This window comes from Falco cherrug, chromosome 7, assembly GCF_023634085.1.
Source record: "Falco cherrug isolate bFalChe1 chromosome 7, bFalChe1.pri, whole genome shotgun sequence".
Classification (NCBI taxonomy): domain Eukaryota; kingdom Metazoa; phylum Chordata; class Aves; order Falconiformes; family Falconidae; genus Falco; species Falco cherrug.
In genome coordinates, this window is record NC_073703.1 from 73,009,345 (window position 1) to 73,028,835 (window position 19,491).

Below are 19,491 nucleotides of genomic sequence, written 5' to 3' on the forward strand. Positions count from 1 at the left end.
ACAATAATCCTGATGTGCCTCTCTGTGTTGCAGCCCTTTCTCTGTTGATCCCTCTGTTGGGACTCTTGGGATTGGCAATGCCATGCAAGTAACGTGGACTTCCACCCAGAGAAGACTGGTGATTATTCTAGACCCCTGACAGTTCACTATGACACAGGTAAGGTCTGGGCACTGCATGGTGCCCAGTCTCTGTGTCCTTCAAAACAGAGACCTTTCAAAGCAGAAAAATGTTAAGCTTGCTTTGCAGACTACTTCTAAAACCTTTTATTTCAAAACCTCTGTATGTTTCGGTGCTTAAGTGAGCAGGTAAGGGGCAAAGACTGCCTGTGCCCTTGTTCTGTGTGGCTGTGTGCCGGTCTCTCCCTGGGGGATGCTGGTGTCGGCTGGGTGCTCTCCACCCAGCACCGCCCATGACTGTCATCTGCCATCATTCCCTGTTGTCCCAGTCACCTTAATTCCCTCTCCAGGTGTATCTCCCCTGTCCCGGCTTTGCCTCAAAGAAAAGTGACAAATAGTTGGTGTTTAGGGGGCTTTTAAAGTGCATCCCCTCAAGCAGGAATGAGGTTTTTTGGAATCGGGTTTTGCTGGGAGTTGCTGATTCAGATGCGGGAGGAACCTTGATTCTCCGTTACGGTGTGCATATGCACGTGTGAAGCTTCATTCCTTGACGGTGCTATGTTTGAAGCACAACGTGGGAATGCGTGCCTCTGTCAGACTCGCTCCAATGCCGCTGTCTCTTACACATCTGTCCCCTGCACTGCTTCTACGTTGTTTTGCCGCAGACCCTTGTTCTTTCTTTTTGCCCTCTACCCACCTGCGTCCCACAGCTCACGACATCAGGACTAATGCAGCCAGGACTTGAGGGCTCTTGGGATTTGGCAGGAAGAGCTCGCTGCCTCCCGAGATAGGTGTAAAATTTATGTTAGGCTAGGAGAAGCTGAGATCAGGCCACAGAAACACCATCAGCTTTAAGCTTCACTTAAGAGTAAGTGGGGAATATCTTTAGGAAAAGGCGTCATGTTAAAATGCTTCTGTCGGCCTTGGCTCAGCAGGGGTATGTTGTGGTGCCGAACGAGACGCTTCCTCAGTTGCATGAAGGCACTTGGCGTGTGTTTCCTCTCGCCTGAGAGGGAGGTTTGGTTTGTCCCTGTTCCTCAGCGTTGGTCCTTGGAAGTGTGGTGTCCTAACCGAGGTGATGCTGTGTGCTGCTTTAGCCCGGCAAAGAGCATTTTAGTTGTCTTGGGTTTGTGGAAGTTACAAATGCTCCTGTATCTTCCAAATGCTTATGTAGCCTTACGACTTATTTCAGCTTTGTCTAACGTTTTTCAGTTATTGACATATTCACGGAGAATGGTTTATGCTCACTCAGAGGAGCTTATTGTTTTGGGTAACAGTTTCTAGGAAGAGTGACTGAAATATCAGCTAGGGAAGCACAAAAAAGTGCCTTATTTGTATGCCTATACAGAATCTATAGGATAAAATTCAGAGGGCTAGAATTTCTCTGGGGCAGATGAGCAGTGACAGTGGAGATTAGGGCCGTAGGGTTTATACTTTGTGACGGAACAGAATGAGTGAATAATTAGGGCCAGGATCTTTGTGGCTTGCTTTGAAAAACCTGAGAGTCTTGTTCTTACTGAAACAGCTGGTTCCTCCATAGTCGATCTTTGCAAAAGTGATTTGTGTGGGTAGGCCATGGAGATAAACCCTCTGCTGGCTCTGAGATGGGTGTTTTCCCAGGAACACGTGCAGCTCCCTGGGAGATGAACCCAGGATTTCATTCCTGCCTGCCAGTACAATGTTGCAGTTATTTTGAAATAAACTACGAATTGCAAAGGAGAGCAAGGGGATAATGAAGGGATTATCTCTCTAGCTTTGAAGCATACAGGTAAGTGAAAGGCTGCTGAGATTAATTGCTAATGTGAAGCAGAAACGTTTAATCCATCAGTCTTAAAAGGTGTGGTGCAGAGCTTATTGCAGGAGTAGCACAGAGCACCAGACAGTGTTACCTGACCTCGCGCGGCGAGCCCTGGCTAATGTGTCCAGCACCACGGCAGGCTCCCTGTGACACGCGTACAGAAAGCAGCTGGGTTGCTCTTTCAGAGCCACCAACAGAGTGTTTATTAAGAAGCAGAAGTGCTAAGAGCAAAACAGCAGTTTAAGGTGTTGGGAGGCGTTTCCCTCGCTTGGCTGTGTATCAGTACTGACTTGCTCGCAGGCAGCAGTAGTTCTCAATGGATCACACCCTTCTTAGGGTGACTTACGCAGGATCAGGTGAACATTGCTTAAATTTCTGCTGAAGCAGGGTCAGATCTGTCCCTAGCATTGCTTAAGCAAGCATGGAGCTCTTCCATGTGAACAAGTCACAGTTTTTCCCTTAGCGTATGATTTGGTTGATTTAAATTGTGTGTCCTTTGGGCTGGTTAGGAGCACAGGTACTGTCCCCTGGATAGACTGTGTGTGTGGTGGCAGTTCTGTTGCTACACATTTATGGATGAGCGTGGAGAAAATGTTTGCTGCTATGAGCGTAATGATTTACAATGAAAACTTGTCCTTCAGTGCTTTACATGCCTAAACTCCTCCTTTTCACCTGTGTACATGTGTCTGGGTGTGAAAAATCCCAGCTCGTACTGAAATGAGGGTGACTTGGGATGTTCTGGGCTCCAGCATATCCCTGTCCAGCACCTTAACATCAGGTTATGGTACTTGAAAGGGTTTCTGAAACCTGTATGCGAAGCACTCGTACAGCTTTGGAAAAGGTTTCAATACCACTGAAAGTCCTGTCGGTCAGTTGGCCTTTCCCAGATGACGTTCAGCCCACCCTGCGTGGACCGTGTGGATGTGGGAAAATAAGTTTATGGAGGTAAGTCCTAGTCTCAGCCAAGCCAGTATTCATAAAGTTTAGATATTCTTTCAGCTGTCAAGTCCTGCTCAAGTGAGATGATGCCCAAGCTGCTTGCCCTGAGTGCTGCTGATTGTACACCAAACACAGTTTGCTGCAGTAACAACATTTATTGCAACCTGGCAGCATAGCACCAGCTTGGTGTGGGAAGGTGAGCTTTGCTCAGGGACACGTGGCTGAGGAGATGCATGACAGGTTCCCAGAGGTGTGCCAGAGGTGCAAAGCAAAACCACCAGTCCAATGCCATCCAGAAACAATAACGTCTACGGCAGGTGCTCCATGCAGGTGAAGAAGGCTGCCAGAGACAGGAGGTGCCGGAGAGATGCTTGGAGTTGTGGAAGGAGAATTGCTTCTCTACTCAGAGCTCCCTAAATGCTGACTCACATCAGGCTCCTGTCTCCAACGAGTACTAGTATAGTATGATGGGTGGTCTTCAAGGTGTAGGACCAGATCCTGTGCCTGTATGTGGGTGCCTCCAGTGCCCACTGGCCCTTGTGGCAAGGCGCTACAACACGCTTCTAGCCCAGGGGATCTGTGGTGCGGTATTGAAATTCCTCTGTGCAGTTTTTCCCCATCGGTTGCTGCATCCCTTGGCATCTCTTTGTCAGCACAGAAAACTTCAGTAATTAGCAAAGCACCACTGAGCTTGTGCATGGCTGACAGGCGCTATATATTGAGATGCTTTTATTGCTGTCAGTAATAAAAGTAACGATGCAGATGGCTCTCTTTCAGTAGCTCTGTGAGTCTAATGCAGAAACAAAAGCCTGGGGGCAGGATCTCACCCTCTTTGAGGGGGGGATCAGAACCCATACCCATAGGAGTATTTTAGGAGACAGCATACCCAAGAGGAGGCAGCCCTCAAGCAGAACTGCCTATTCCATTACTCTTCTGTCTCCCCTTGGTTCGGAGCCCCAAAAAGCAGTTTCCCCAGAAGAGAGGTAACGTGTGTGGCTCAGGAGTAGTTCTCGGTGGTTTTAGTCCTGCTGGAAGCCTCCAGCCTTGTGCTAGAAGCCTGCTGAGGAACCATCTAGGTGTTTGGCAGATGAATACCCTGTTTTCCCTCAGCTTCCCACACAGCTTGCAGGAGGGCTGACAGCTGCTGAGCAAGAGCTGTGCTAAAGCAAATCTTGGCTTTTCTGCTGTGGATGGCAGACCCAGGCTCAGAGCATCCTTTGTGGTTCTGCACGCCCAGGGCACAGTTGGGGGAGTTCAGCCTCGGCTCCTCAATTGCTTACTTCAAGGGCAGGTAGAAAGTGTGAGCAGGGTCTGATTCTGGCTCTGTGGTTGTTAATCAGAGTGAGTTTTCCTGCGCTGGCTCAGTTCCTGTCCCCATAGGAAGTGGGTGAAGTCATGTCTCCCCTCCTGAGCCCTGGGCAGCAAAACTTGCTCTGTGCCAGATTCAGGTTATTCCTGTATGGCAGGAGAGAGCAGCTAAACAGGCTTCTTGAGTGCAGCACGCTGGGAGCTGGAGATGATGTGGAGCAGAGCTTGCCTTGCCCTGGGTCAGGGAGGGGTCTGGCTGCCTTGTTCCCCAGCCGCTGAGCTTTGCTGCCTGGCCCTGAAAGCAGGGGGTCCCCAGCACCGTTTCCTCCCCATTGCTGCTTGCTAGGTGTGGGGCAAATGCCATCAGCCTCGTAGGATCATAGAATGATGGAGGTTGGAAAAGACCTTGAAGATGACCAAGTCCAACTTAACCCCGGATTGCCAAGCCCACCACTAAACCGTGTCCCGAAGCACCACATCTGTGTGTTTGTCAAACACATCAGGGGTGGTGATTCCAGCCTGCAGCGTGGAGAAGCAAGCCCTGCCGGAGCCGTCTCCTCCCTGGCAGGGTCCCGCCAGCCCCCCAGTCCCAAAGGCTGGCCAGCAGCTGCTGCTTAGGCTGCCCGCACTCGGCGGGCTGCTGCAGGGGGGTTTGGTACTGAGCACCGGAGAGCTACTGGGATGTGTGGTTTGGGTTGGTCAGTAAGCGTGATGAGCTGGCCTCAGATCTTCCCCTTCCTCTAAGCCAGCACCAACACTTGCACGATAGACAAGATCTCCTTAGGGCAACGTAAGCATAAAAAATAATAACAAAAGAATTTCTTGGGTAGATCTGGAAGAACTGGCTGGGGATCACTGTATTTAGTGCGGCAGCAATGCTCAGGGTGGCAGGGGATGTCAGAAGAAGATCTGGGTCTTTTGCCCTATGCAGGATGGCCTGAGCCACTGCCCTGAGGTGCCTCTGCCCTTCTCGGTCTAACCACAGGCAGCTTCTCTGTGCTGCAGCAGCCTCTGGAGCTGTAAGTGATAACCGCCAGCTTGAGAAAACACCGAGGTTTCATCACAAATGGGGGAAAATGAGGCATGAGATCACAGGAAAAATCAAGGCATATGAAACACGATTAATTAGGGAGCTGATGTGGAGCTCTTCAGCCACCTGTGGCACGACAGAGAGTTTGATGTGGTGTGTTAGAACCATTTGGGTTTGGTGAAGATGACGGTAACTACAGAACCAGGTGTGCTCGGCTGGCAGCAGGGCAAGCACAGCCTGTGCATCTCGGCCGCGGTGGGAAACTGTGGTAGGGGCTGCATCGCGTTGCATATGGGCCGAGGGGAATTGTCAGGGGCGTTACTGACTGCTCAGCTCCTGCACAGATCAGCATGGGGTTCCCAGCCGGGAATGTCGATGTGTTGGGATGCTGAATCCCTTTCTTCAGCTGAAATTGATGCTGGGCTTAGCTGAATCAGCTTACTTTGGTAAATGAGGCCACCTCTGCAAGGGCTTGGCGGTGTGTTAGTGGCCACTGTACACACGCAGGAAGCTCATTAAATCCCAGCCCTACGTGTTTATTGATGTTTGAGGCTGAACAAGTAACGGCAGCACGGATGTGCCATCACCTCTGGGCATCTCAGCTACTCGCAAGAGTAAAACATTACCTCGCTGTGATATTAGTCTGTGGTTTTGTGCAGACTTTGGAGAAGACAACCACCTCTGCATGCCTCTCTTCTCTGTCCTTTAAGAACCCCCTTTCTACCGAAGGTCCTGTCATCTTGCCAGGCTGGCACTGCCATCGGTAGCTTCCAGGAACTTGTTTGAAAACAAAATTAAAATCCTATTGACTTAGCCTCTAGATCAAGCCTTTTTCTTTGTCTTTTTTCTCTGCAAACCCACTGATGAATGTGGATAGGCAGCAGGGTTTAGCTGAGGTTCAGCCCTCGCTCTGTTGTGTTTCACATTCCTGAGATCACTCAGGTTGCTGAGCCCTCGCAGTTTGTACTGACTCTAGCCGGAGCGGAGGAGGCTCAGGACTTGCCTGAGCAAACCCTCTGCCTCACTGCATCTTGACCTGAGCTGTGCCTGTGTCGTGCAGGATACCAGGGTGGGAATGCCAAAACCATTTCTGGTTTTAACCATAGTCTGGTGTGAGCGTTCACGGGGGCTCTGATGTCGCAGTGTGTTCGGTTCCTATTGAGCTAAATTCACAGCAACAGCCCCATAGCTTCTGGTGGCCACCGCTGTGTGCCACTGCTGGTCAGGTCTGTAGCTCTTCATCGTCGCACAATTCTCCGATCCTTCAACAGCAGGCAGGCTTGTAGTGGCTTCTTACCAGTGCTGAGAGGTGAGGAAACCTTCTGCTTCCCTAAGCAGCAGCCTCTCTTGGCTCCAGAGCTTTACTGTAGTGTGTGAACTGATGTAATTATTTCTGTTTGTGTTTAGTGCTAGCAGATGCAGACAAACTTGTTTTGTTTGGTGAGTTTTTAAAGATCTTGTTTCCCATGTTATCCAAAGGTGTAAGCCAGGCTCTGATGCCGTGGTTATTACAAGAGGCTGCTCTAGCTTTTCCTTGGACTGCCAGGCATTTAAGAATTTTGCAAAGGGATTTTCCTTTCTGCTTGCCTCAGGTCGTGAGTGCATGTTGTGCTTTTCTTCCTTCACTTGTGAGAATTCCCAGCAGGATTGGCTAGTTTCTGTTGGACTTTTATGTTCTTGTACATCTGCTTCAAAGTGAGTGCAGGGTGGCATATACTGTAGGCAAAAAAGGTGTAAATAGGAGTTTGTGCGATTATATGACTTTGCATCTTAATTGTAGCAGCGCTGCAATGGACTGAGGATTGGTAACTAATACTTTATACAAATAATTGGTTATATAGGCTTTTATAGTTCGAATCAATTAGATTGATGGGTGAGTATAATTGGTCTCCAAAGTGTTCCTTTATGTCAGATCAGCTAACAGTTAACAACCGTTTCCTGTCTTTGTTCCCCTTTTCCACAACTGCTTGTAACAATGATTTTTCTTTATATATACTGTTTTAGATAAGGTTGTTAAATTTCTTGCAAACAGAGTATGGCCTTCGCCCCACTCTAGGGCCTTCTGTTTCAAAGCCAATGGTCTGTCGCTTTGAGGGTAGAAGAGAAATTAGGTTTTTGCTTCATTTGCTCGATCTTTTTTTGTTTGTTTGTTTTTCATGGCTTTATATCTCCCAAACTATGTAACACCCCTTCTGACAAAAATGCTGCTAAAGCAACCCGTGGAGTTGACTGCATGAGCACGGCTGTGGGGTGGGTGCTAGGAGGGTTATTTGGAGTTAAAAGTCTCCTTTTGGATGTTTTGTTCATCCCCAGAAGCAGACTTCCATGTGACGCTGCCTATCCTGTTCTTAGCCTGTGAAGGATTTCTGGAAGAATGTAGTTTTCAGCTCTTTGCGGGGCATCCTGGACTGCAGCTTGTCTCTTCTATCATCAGTGGAAATCACTAGTATGTTCTTAGGTGCCATGAACCCTGGATGCATTTCGGGGCAGAACTGACCATTCATTAGTCTCCTTTCCTCATGGATCAATCAATGTCTGCTGAGAAGCAGAAGAGTAGCTTGAAGGGTGATTGATTTATGAAGTGGCGTATTAAGCATGCCTTTGCCAGGCAATCAGAATGAAGGTTCCTGCCCTGTTTTTCCCCGTGGGCCAAAAGCAGTGTTTCAGCTGCTCAGGGACCGCAGCGTTGTGCAATCAAAACCTCATGTCCTTCAATGAAACAGAGCCCTGACTCTGAGTATTTGCATGGTCTGAGATGAAGAATGCCTGCTGCCTGAGCAATGCAAAATCCCTTCTCATCTTGTTGCAAACCCTAGAATAATCTGAGCCTCTTCTTTCTTTTATAGTAGGTGAAACTATTTATTTTTTTTTTAAGGAAGGGGATCTTGTTCTCTTCTTTGTTACTCCTATAGCCCGAATGAGGCTGAGAGCCCCCCATGTCAGCACAGCTGCAGTTTCACACCACTGCAGCTGAGAGCAGCATGATGGGACCAAGAGCCTGTGTCAGAGCAGCAGGGGTATTGCAGAGAGCGGGAGCCGATCGCCTGAGCTGTGCCAGCTGGTTTTGGAGCATGTCGCAGGGCTCCTGCTTCATTACAACTGGGCTAGGTCTCCATAACGAGCTTAACCTGCTCTTGGGCTCCTGAAGTGCATTAGGGTGAGGTCCAGCAGCCTGGCTGCCCGCCGAGTCCTGGTGCTCCGTGTAGCACTGTACGGACCCAGAGTGTAGCCTGGCCTCAAGTCTTGAGTGGAAACCTTTCCTAAAGGGCTGTGTTGATGTTACAGTTTGCTTAGGACTGGGTGTAAGTGCGGTACTACAGGAGTCGTTCCCCTCCTGTCCTGTTCAGCATTATCAGTCTTTAGATTTCCATTAAATCCATGATTTATGGAACAATGGGTTTCAAATTCATAGTTTTGCTGATGTTTGTCTTCCTCCCTGGCGTACGGGTGTTTTCACATCAAATGTTAGGGTTTTTTCCTATCAAATGTAAAATCTAAAAATCCACTGCTGCTGACTTCCACAACCTTCTCCCCGTGAGAGTCCCGTAACTTCTAGGCGTGGACAGAGACCCTTCTTGCAGCGCCGTGTAAATCTGCTGGAGGGGCCCCACCAGAGCTGAGACCTTGCTGCCTCAGACCTCCTGGCCAAAAGTGGTGGCTGCTCTTCCCACCTATCACCTGTGGTGCCTGGGAGCACCCTATAGAAAGAATCAAACCCTTGGAACAAGTGGCTGGAGGTTTCCAGAGGTTAGGAGGCCGCTGGAGGGATGATAGCCTTGGAAAGGCTCTCTGGGCAGGGTGGCTTTGCAGGGTTTGTGCAGCAGCTTTGCTGTGTAAGCGGGCTGTTAGCTGCCAGGTGTTGCTCTCAGTGGAAGCTGCAGCAGGCTATTTCAGCCTGTATAAGGTTAACTTGCTGATGAAAATAATAAGAAAAAAGAGGAGGAGCGGTTTTGCAGTCAGCCTGTGACCATGAACATTTTGAGCAGTCGTCCAAGCCTGTGGGAAACAAGCTGTTCTGTAACTCTGACTTTCTGAGTGCGTCTCAGATTTGATTTATTTTTGCAAAGACACATGGTATGTCAGCAGAAGCATCTGTGGTAGAAGCCCAGGTGGCTCTCAAAGGACAAAGTCCTTTGCTGCCCCTTCCCCACCACAGCTTAGCTGTAAGTCACAGTACAGACACATGGGAGCTGACTCCTTGGAAATGGAAACCAGAGGAAAGGGAGGAAAAGGATTTGTAATCATTGCTCTTACCTTGACAAGTCATCACTGTCTTGTCATTGCCTGGTAGCGACTCCTCAGTGCCACGTGTCAGCTCTGAGCCAATGGAGGTGGTCTTCAAGATGTGCAGGTTACGAAAGTGCTGCTGCTGTTGGTGCAGAGGTTGGGCCAGGAGATAACAGCGATATTTGTTCCTGCAAACCTCCACCTCAGCTGAGGTGCCCAGCTGGTCCCCATCCAAATGAGAGGGGACTGCGGAGCACTTTGGTTTCTGGCAGAGGGCGCCATCTCCAGTGGGAGCTATGGTCCATCCCCCCACTCGCTGCGGGTTCGGTTATTTATGGGAAGGGGCAGATATTGGTTTTGGCGTTGCCTTTTCCCTGAGTGCCCTGAACTAACAGGATGCACTTTGGGGAGTCACTTCAGTACTTGTGTTGCCAGCTCTGTCTTTGGGGGTTTTGTTGTGCTTTGAGCAGTGATTTCCTTTCCATGGATCACCTTCTCCCTCCACCAAACAAAGCAGGCCGACAGTTGGTGGTGCCCCGCTTTCCAAGACCAGCTTTTTCCTTTTCAGGCTGGTGGAGATGGAGGAGATTCTCATTATTTAGGGGCTGAGGGAGGGGAAATAGGATCTGCATCTATTTATGGTTGGTCTCCTTATTGAGATCACTTCTGTAGTGGTGAGTCATGGTGTGCCGTCCCCTCCTGTATCACGTTGCCGTATGCTGTAGCAAAGCCAAGCCGCAACAGCAGGAGTTTTTGTGCTGGATCATCATACATCCACAGGTATTTTATGCCACCTGCCAGCTGCAGCCTGCCTGAGGCTGACATTAAGCCAGAAGTGTTGCAATATCGTGTTCACAGCACTGCATAGTTGCATTTCTGTCCTGGCAAGCATCCATGGTAGTTTTCCATGATCTGACTCAACTGCCATCTTATGGAGAATATGCTAGCCGTGGCAGACCGCTGGCTCCTGCCGTGTTCTAGGGCTGGTACACGTATGTAGCAGTAGCCCGCAAGGGTGAGTAGTGAAGTGTATCCTTTTAACCAGCAATTCTTTCTTCCCCGTGGGGTAGCAGGAATGTGAGGAACCTTTCCAACAGCCTATTTTCATTTCCCAGGAGAAATAACTCACAATATTTTCCAGTTTTATGGTCTGACATACAGCAGTAATGAAGGGAGAAATGACAAAGGTTTCCCAAAACAGTCATGTCCTTAACAATTATTTTTTAGCCACAGAATAGTATAATAATGTGTAACTGATGATTTCTTCTTGCCCTCTCCCTTTGAGTCAGTCTGGTGTGTAGCTTCACTGACAATACAGGGAAGCTGATTGTGGATGTACTGACCGAAGTTTCTGTCCAAATACATTGAATCCTGGAGAACGGTGATTTCATGTCAGAGATTTGAGTCTATTAACTGCTGGTGCAGGTTTTCTTGGGAGTGAGGATATGAGTGCAAGGCTCCATCAATAATGCTGCATCAGGATTGTTGCAGAGAGCTGTGCGGATGCATGTGAATGGATGGGTTGTGTTGCTCGTCTGTAGGCTTGTTTCCTCTGATGCCTTAGAGCAGTCTCATCTGACTGTGCCTTGGGATCCAGCAGCACCCTGGATGTAGGGAGATATGTCCCTTACCAGGATCTTATTGCATCACTGACTGGCTTCCTGGAGCATGGCAGGACATCTGGTGAATTATACAGCGTACAGAGAGATCCCAGCAACAGTGCAGCAATCACCGTGGTCTTGGTGGTGTTGGGCAAATCATCCCGCTGGGGCCTTGGCTGCTGGGAATAACACCTGCAGGGACCCATCGCCACTCCCTCGCTGTTTGAAGATTTACACTTGCAGGGTTCTCCCAGGTTCTTGCTGAAGCTGGATTTTTTTTGTGCGGTGGAAGTTCACCATTTTGGTGTTCGGTTTGGGTTATTTTGAGCCAGGATCACATTCTAGTGTCAGAGAAATGCCACGTGGGCACTGACCCAGCTCCGGTTCTGCTTCCGACAGCAGCGGTGATGCAGGAACGGGAGGAGGCCAGGACAACTAGGGCTTTGTGTCATGGGCGATGTCTCATACCCCCTGTGGAGACCCGCAGGCAGCCGGAGCAGATTGCAAAGCCCTGATATTCCTCTTCTGCCAGTTGTTGCCTGCAAGCAGAGGGAGGCTTGGACAGTGGGCCCTGGCCGGGGTAGCCAGCTCTGATGGGACCTTGCCTTTGTTTGTGAGCTGGTTTACAGATCTCTTCTGCAATGATGAAGGCAGGCATGGTTTTCTTTCTTTCTTTCTTTGTAACTAAGAATGGAAAAATCCATTTGACTTGCTAAATCTCTTTTGGTCTGAGTAAACGTGTTCACATGGCTGTAGTGACACAGGGATATAAGGGAAGGTTTGGAGGGAAACCGTATCTTTTCTTTAGGTCAGCTGGCACTTCTGAAGAGATCCTTGATATGCTGAAGCCAGCCAGTTTAGGTCCTTTATTATAGCCCTAATTAAAAAAAAAACCAAAAACCAAGCCTTTACCAGGTGCTAGTAAAGGTAAGGGACTTACATTTTTTCACAGCTGCCTCCAAAGTCTTACAAATTTTGTAAGTGTTGTTTGCTCCTTGCTTGTCATTGATGCTCTAAATAAAGGCTTACAGGGCTGTGGTTGAAAACAAGAAATGTAATGTTTGAAGATAAATGGTTTGTTGTCTCCTGTCAGGAGAGAGATGTCTGGCCAGATTCTTCAGTTGAAATTTACGTGATCTTCAAACCCCGAGAAGCCAGAGTGTATCAACAAACAATCTACTGCGACATTTCAGGTACAGCTCCTTTTTCCTCCTTCTGCTACCCACAGCAAAGGTGAGGCACAAATACTCTTCCAGCCCAGTTGGTTCCCGTGGAATTTCTAGTCAGGGCCGGTGGTCAGCAGGGCAGTGCCAGCACCTTCCTGCTGTCCCTGTGGCTTCCAGCTGGTCTGTGCAGAGCCAGGGCTCCGACCGCTGATCCCAGAGCAGCCAAAGCAACGAGCTTTCATACCATGCATTTCGTTGTGCTGCAAGGTGTTTGTAAAGGCAGAGAGGTACACAGCAGAAGAGCTTTGGTGGACGAGCACTAAGCCCCTATAGACCTCCAGGATGAGCCTTTATTACGTGGATGCACCATCGGGCTCCTGAGGTGGTAGGAGCTGAGTGAATCGTGCTCCCTGCCCCTGGGTCACCTCCCGCTCTCCAGGCACTGCCAGACCGTAGGTGGCTGAGCCCCGCTGAGCGCAGGGTGTCTGTGAACGTGCCACACGTGTGCTGCTGTCCCTGCGTGGGAATCGTCACCTCGTGGCTCAAGTCTATGCTTCATCTGGGTCGCGTGTTACAGGGCTCGCTGTCCTCAGCAGGGTGAGTACCCTCCCCAGAAGTCAGAGTGTGAGCAGTCTGCTAGACAAGCTTTATGCTCCTCCCGACTTACAGAAGTGCTGTCACATCTTTTTCTGGGAGCGGTTATCACTGACCCACCGAGTTATGCCGCCTTTGCCCTTATAGAGGTGATGGCCTTGCTGTGCTGGCACGGGGCAGGGAATGCTTGCAGCAAGCTCCGTGGTTCAGGTTACCTTGTCCTTCCTCTCCGTCTGTGTGGTGCTGTTTGAGGTGTTTTTCAAGAGTGGGAGGTCCCTGTCAGATTTCCATCCAGGGAACACTCTGGTTTTCCCCATCTAAGAGGAAGGAGGTGCGAGGCCCGTGGTCCCCAGCAGCCAGGCTCCTGTTCTGGAGGGTGCTGAGATCACTAACCCAGCTGCTTCGAGCCATTCCTTACTGCTCCAAGCTGACAGATACAAAGGCCGTGAAACAGCTTTTTATTTATACGGTAATTGCGCAGGGTTTACTTGGCAAATGCCACCTACAGTAATTAACCAGGGCTCATGTTAACAAACCGCCTTCCTGGCCACCAGCTGCAGTTGTTAGAGCTGTGGAAGGAAAGGATTGATTTAAAAAGTTGCTCCCAAGGGAATCCTGGCTCAGCGCTGTGCTCCTGGCCCTGGGATTTTTGCTCCGGTGGTGGGGCTGTCCATCACTTTGCTGCAGGGATCTCCAGGGGTTGTGCCTGGAGAGCTTTTGTTGTTGTTGTTGTTGTGGCAGAGAAAAAGGAAAATTACTTACATGCAACCTGGGAGTTACAGGAAACAGAGCTGGGCAAGCGATCGGTGTTTAGAAAGAGGAGCCTGCTCTGGAAAAACCCTCATGGTCCCTCAGGAGGTCTGAACTCTTCCATGGGCCCCTTGGGAGAGGACCTCAAGGAGGTCACCTACCCCCCATCCCTCACAAAACAGAGCTGAGCCACTGTATCGTCAGGGTGGAAACTGTCCCAGGGTGCAAAAAGAGTTTAAAGAAGAAACCAGTGATATTTAACTAGGGAGTCAATAATTTTGCTTCTTGATGACTCTGAGCAGTGTGACTGCCTTCCTCGTGCATTTGCATGCCAGTCACAGATCCCTTTGGAGGACAATTTGCAGACAGTGTGTGCCCCTTGCAGGGAATATTTAGAAGCTTTGCCCTAGTGCAGCACTGTGAAATGTGCAGTTGGATCTCGAGCCCCATGGGGAAGTGGCTGGCCTCCACGTTTTTTTGCAGTTGCCTCCATAAATTGCTTAGCCGAACACTTCTGGGTCAGGTGATTTACAGAACTCATCAGCACTGTGCAACTTGCAAAGCCAGCAGTTAAGAAGTGGTTTGAAATTTGTTTTGTTTAAGCTCAAAATGAACTTTCTTAGTTATTCATGCAAATAAAGCCATGGCTCTTGAGTGCTGGAAGGAAGCACATGGTGGGGGGGCTCAATCACCTAAAATTCTTTTTTTTGTTGTTTTTTTCTGGATATGGAAATGTACTGGGTTACATCTGATTTCTTCCAAAACCCATTTCTAAGCCACTTTTGCAGGGAGAAGCAAAATCCTAAATGCTGATCACTTCTTCACCTTGCCGCGTCCTACATCGTGTAAAACTGGATCTCTGTGTTGATGTGGTTGGATGAGAATCACATTCAAAACCAATCTCAAAACCTGGGGACGTTCTGTGGGCAAAAAAATGAGTGCCAGAAAGCAGCAGAAGTTACGGACCTGGGAAACAGTTCTGTGCTGTTGGGCCACCCACACCCCTATTTCTTTGAATGCCGAGTTGTAATCCCTCCATGATGTGCCAAGGTGTTAACCCGACTGAGATCCGAATTCTCACTCCACACAACCAGGTGTGGCTTTGGGACTGAGGACAAGGAGGCTGTGGCCCCTCCATGCCCTGGTCCATGTGCTCTGGGACATGCTGTGGTGGGAGCATCACACAGTCCCAGCCTGGGGCACCCAGGCCTTGGCCAGCGGCTGGGTGCTCCTGGAAGCCCCAGCTGCTAGCGGGGAGCAGGATGTACTCTCTTTTTTCTTTCTTTTTCTCTCGGCTGTCCTGAATGGTCTGTATTTTACTCTGCTCCTCCTCCTTTCAGGAGAGCACTCTCTGAGGTTCACCTGGAAGGAGAGAGCGTAAAACTCCCAGGGTTTCCTAAAGTTCCAGCATCAATGTAGGGGTAGAAGAAAGGATAGCTTCCGCAGACCTTCCAGGAGAGGCTGAGGGCCTGCTGCAGAAGGGAAAGAATTGCCACTGATATTTTTTTGATGATTGTGGCCATGGACATGCCTCACCCATGATTATGGACAAAACTTGTCCCTTGGAAATCTTTGTCATTTCCTAAGAGCTCTGATGGTTTAGAACGTCAAGTTTTTAATGAAAATTAAGCCACATATGATGCAAGATGGAAAAATCTTCTGAACAGTGAGCACCCAGTACTGCCTCTTTTCAGGTGTCTGTGCAATAGAAGTACACAGCCCTCTGATGCATGCCTGAGCTGTGAAGTGTAACTCATCTCTGCTGTCAGCTGGGCTTCGGCTGGATCCACTTAAAAACCACTGAATTCAGCAAAAGAACCCTAGCTCTTCCTTTCTGGCTTTGGATGTGATCAAAAATCCCCATGCCACGGTTGCAAGCCCAGTCAGCGATCACTGAAAAGGCTGTTCCAGGAGGGTTTTTTCCGAGTTGTGATCTAGTCACACGTGGGCTGCTCTTTGCAATAAGAAGTTGGTTTGGACATTCTGGAATGACTAAGCAGCAGACTTTTATAAAAAAAGAAATCAACTTTCAGTCCCTAAGCTTTAGTTAATGCTGGGTGTCACACAAAAGGAGCTCAAAGGATAGAGGCATAGTTTTGCACAAAAGCCACAGTGACGGTTGTGTACAACTTCTGGGGCTTTCTTCTGCTCCTTGTGCTACTCGCTTTCCGTACAAGAGTAGAATGGGATGGCAGGGTGACCTAAGCCAAAATCTGAGCTAGAATTCAGGCACTTTAGGCTGCTCCAGTGGTTCTAGAAGGCCTTCAGACTGAAAGATCCTGCAGTATGCCATCTCAGACTTAAGGAAGAAAATCAGCATCTTGGAGTTCAGCTGTAAGCCTTGTGGTCTCAGTTGCCTTTGCAGCAAGGGATATGTGTGTTAGCAGTACACTTAGAGCTTATCTGGTTTCAGTAGCGAGGAGGCTGGTTTTCCGTAACTGCTCGGCATGCTTCAGGTGGGGCGTCTTTACAAAGCTGAGCTCTTGGTTTGATGGTGGGAACAGGTGAGTGCTGCTCTCTGGAGACCGTAAAGCCCTGTCTTAACAAGGCGCTGCTGCAGGCGGTGAGCCCTGGAGCACCCCGGTACGGAGCCCTGCGTTAGGCGCAGGTGGTGGCTGAGATGCTCTGCCTGCTTGAGGCAGCGCTCGGGTGCGCGCGTCGCTGTCAGCAGGCTGCTGGGGTATCGCTGTCAGCAGGCTGCTTTGCCTTGCTTGGGCTCATACTTCTCAGCTCCTGTGCAGTCATCTCCGATTGCAGCAATACAGACAGCAGATTTTTCTCTCTGGTTCTGTTTTGTGAGCTTTGTGCCTTCTCTGAATGGATTTCAAAGCTCGTTTAAGTGCATGGGAAGGAATTCAGAAATCATGTTTTATATGCAGCATCACTTTCTGAGGGTGCAAACTGATTGCTAAGTTACAAACCAGCCGAAGGGCTCCGTCAGAAGTTAGAAACCAGCCGCAAAGTTGATCTGCTGAGGGAAGAGAAGGGTCCCGTATCTTCTCGCGGAGCATCTAGTGCTGGTGCCACCCAGCCTGGAGTCAGGGACTGGCTCTGAGGCTGCCTGGAAAATCCAGGCGAACCAAAGGAATTCTGTACTGACATGGCAACCTCTCCCCAGGCCGTGAGACCAGGCTGCCCCTGTGCATCAAAGGGAGCGGCATAGGGCCCCAGCTCCGCTTCAGCTTTGACCAGCTGGACATCAGGAAGGTTTTTGTTGCATCAGCCCACAGCTATGAGGTGAGCAGTGGGGTTTGCTGGGGTTGGGGTGGATCCTGATGGCTCCTGGGGCAGCAGTGAGCTTTGTGGACCTGCTGGATTTCTGGCAACACAGGCAGTTATGTGCACGCATTATTTGATGTAAGTTAAATGTGGGAGTTTTTGCAGAATCTGGATAGTTTTGATGGGGTCTGAAAGGTGTGTATGTTGTCCACAAAGCCCCGATCCCTGCATTTTGGCAACCTCCCTTTGAGATCAGCTGGGAGGCTTCATGCAGAAAATCCAGCCCTTGACACATGAAAGCAACACCGGGTCAAAAAGGTCAGTATCCAGAGGCTTTTGTTTCAGCCCTAGATGCACTGCACCCTGGTATACCCTGGCGGTTAAAAAGCAGCTGGAACAAACGTGTTGTGTTCCGACTCGAGTCCGTTGCAAACACCTTTCAGTGAAGCACATCCTGCTGGCTCCTGGCGCCGGAGGGAAGCCGGCCAGTCTCCCCGCGCAGAGCTGCCCGCGCAGGCACCGGGAGCGCTGTCCCTGCTGACCAGCCTCCTGCCACCCTTCAGACCTGGTGCCCCTCTGGCTCTATGAACAGAGCAGAGCAGTTCTGGAAATGAAGCAAAGGAGCTTTCTGGGTATTTGCCTCCCCCCACCGATGGTGGCAAGTTTTCCCCCCCCAAAAAAAATAAAAAAAAATACAGTGACTGGAAGAGGTAGAAAATGAGGCAATACATCATGCCAGACACTTTCAAAAGCTTGACTGTTGCAGGGAAGGACATGTTAAGGTGTTTTCTTGCCAAAATATTGTGCACTGTATGCATTTTTAATGCTGATTCTTTATTGATTCTATATATATCAATGTATTGGTTTCATTACTGGAGAAAATGCGAATAAGTAGATGATACTGTAAGTGCTGTAATAAGTAGCCAGACTGGAGGTAAACCTCCGTGTAGGATCCCTAAGTGCATTTGTAATTAAGGTGTAAAACATATGAGTAGTTTCCAAGTTACCAGTGCAGAATTTGAATACATGAATGTTTTCAACAGCGGCTGCAAAATTAAAAAAATAAGGGCTGTACCTCTGCTTCTGTCTCAGTTTTTCTGACAGGTTTTGCGAGGACAAAACTTAGGGAAAATAACTGCCAAGCAGGTAGATAGGTCCACAGAAATGGCAGGATTTCACCTGCAGCCTTCGGAAACTGTAGAGCTTTGCTTTGGGTAGGTTTGGTGACCACCAGTGTGCTGATACTCACAGGCAGGTGTGGGCATTTCTTGCTGAGTCTCAGCAAATGCTGCAGGATTGTGTAGCTTGTTGGAACAGTAAATAATGGTAAATTAGTAGATGATGGCTGTGAATATTTATGAAAGAGATTCTTTAGAGCAGGTGGAGCTGCTATGCACCTCACTCTCATCCTTTCTTGACATGTCTGGTTGAGCAAAGACAAAGAGACTCTCAGATTAAAGAAAAGAATAAAATGCACCTCACTGACGTACCCTAGCAGAGTCGGGGAGTGCTGCTGAAGCTGGTTATGGGGCTGTCCCGAGGTATTTTCTACATCCAATAAACTTGCTGGCTGTAATGGGAGCTGAATGTGTTTTGCCCTTGGCAGGACTGGGCTCATCTGGAGCGGGAGCAGTTAGGTGATGATTCGCTAGTAATGCTGCGACCGCCCTTTGCTGCTCTTTGGGGCAGGTCTGCATCGCCTTGGTGATGCTGAGCACATCCTCAGCCCTGCAAGTCCAAGCGGACTGCTCTGTGTCAGTGGAATAAACCCAGAGTGACTCTGTTTATGTGAAGTTACCACTGGGTTTTTTTGCATGCAAAACCCCAAAGGCAGAAACTGTCCTGTTGTGTTTTCTTTGGCTTCAGCCAAGCAGCAGCACACAGCATCTTCTGCCTTTTGTAGATGTTTAATTAGAAAACAAATCAGCCTTCTGTAAGGAAAGAAGATTCCTCATGTATTTCCATTTTGCTTTCTTGCTGCTGCAGGTGATCCTGTTTAACAAAGGAGTCATCGATGCCCCCTTCAAGTTGGTCCCTCCAGCAACCGCTCTGGGCTCCTGCTTCTCCTTTCTCCCCCAGGAGGGCATCGTTTTACCAGATGTCCTCCAAGTCATCCAGATCTCCTTCAGTTCCACCGCCCTGGGGCAGTTCACAGAAGGATTCCGGTTCAGTGTGGATGGGTCCCCTGAGCCCCTGACCTTGACCATCAGGTGAGGAAGGTTACAGGAGCCTGGTGGGTGCCTCCACAGTAATTCCCACTGCAGACTCCTCTCCTCGAGATGGCATCTGCCTCCTTGCTTTCTGTCTTGCCTTTGTTTCAAGGATCCCTGTCCAGCCCTTATCTCTCATTCTCCAGCCCCACAACTCAAGCTGTTTGTTTCAAATGCTTTTGAGATGCCCACCCACCGGGGCAAGCCGAGCCTCCCTCTTCGGGGGGGTTGTGCACTGGATTTAGTTCTCCAGGGAGGGAAAAACTCCCGGTTCTTTTGAGTGGAGGTGAGCTGGCTGGTGGGACACGGGGCTGCAGAGGAAGGAACAGCGGTGGGAGTGCAGGTGGTTCCTCTCCTACCTTGCGCTCCTTCCTGTTCTGCGAGGACCCCGATCTCTCTTCAGAAGCACTATTGGAAGATGTGGCTGTTGCCATAAAGACTGCCCTCTTCCCCCGTTCTCTTGCAAGCTGTGCTGTTACCAGCTGTAGTGCACAGGGCTCTGGGCTGGCTCCTTGGCTGAGCCGTCTGGGCA

General features: G+C 49.4%; 1 pseudogene; it reads left to right on the forward strand.

Annotated features, from left to right (window-relative positions):
- The window catches only part of LOC129736542 (hydrocephalus-inducing protein homolog), a 49,246-nt pseudogene that overhangs the window by 18,554 nt on the left and 11,201 nt on the right, over window positions 1–19,491 (forward strand).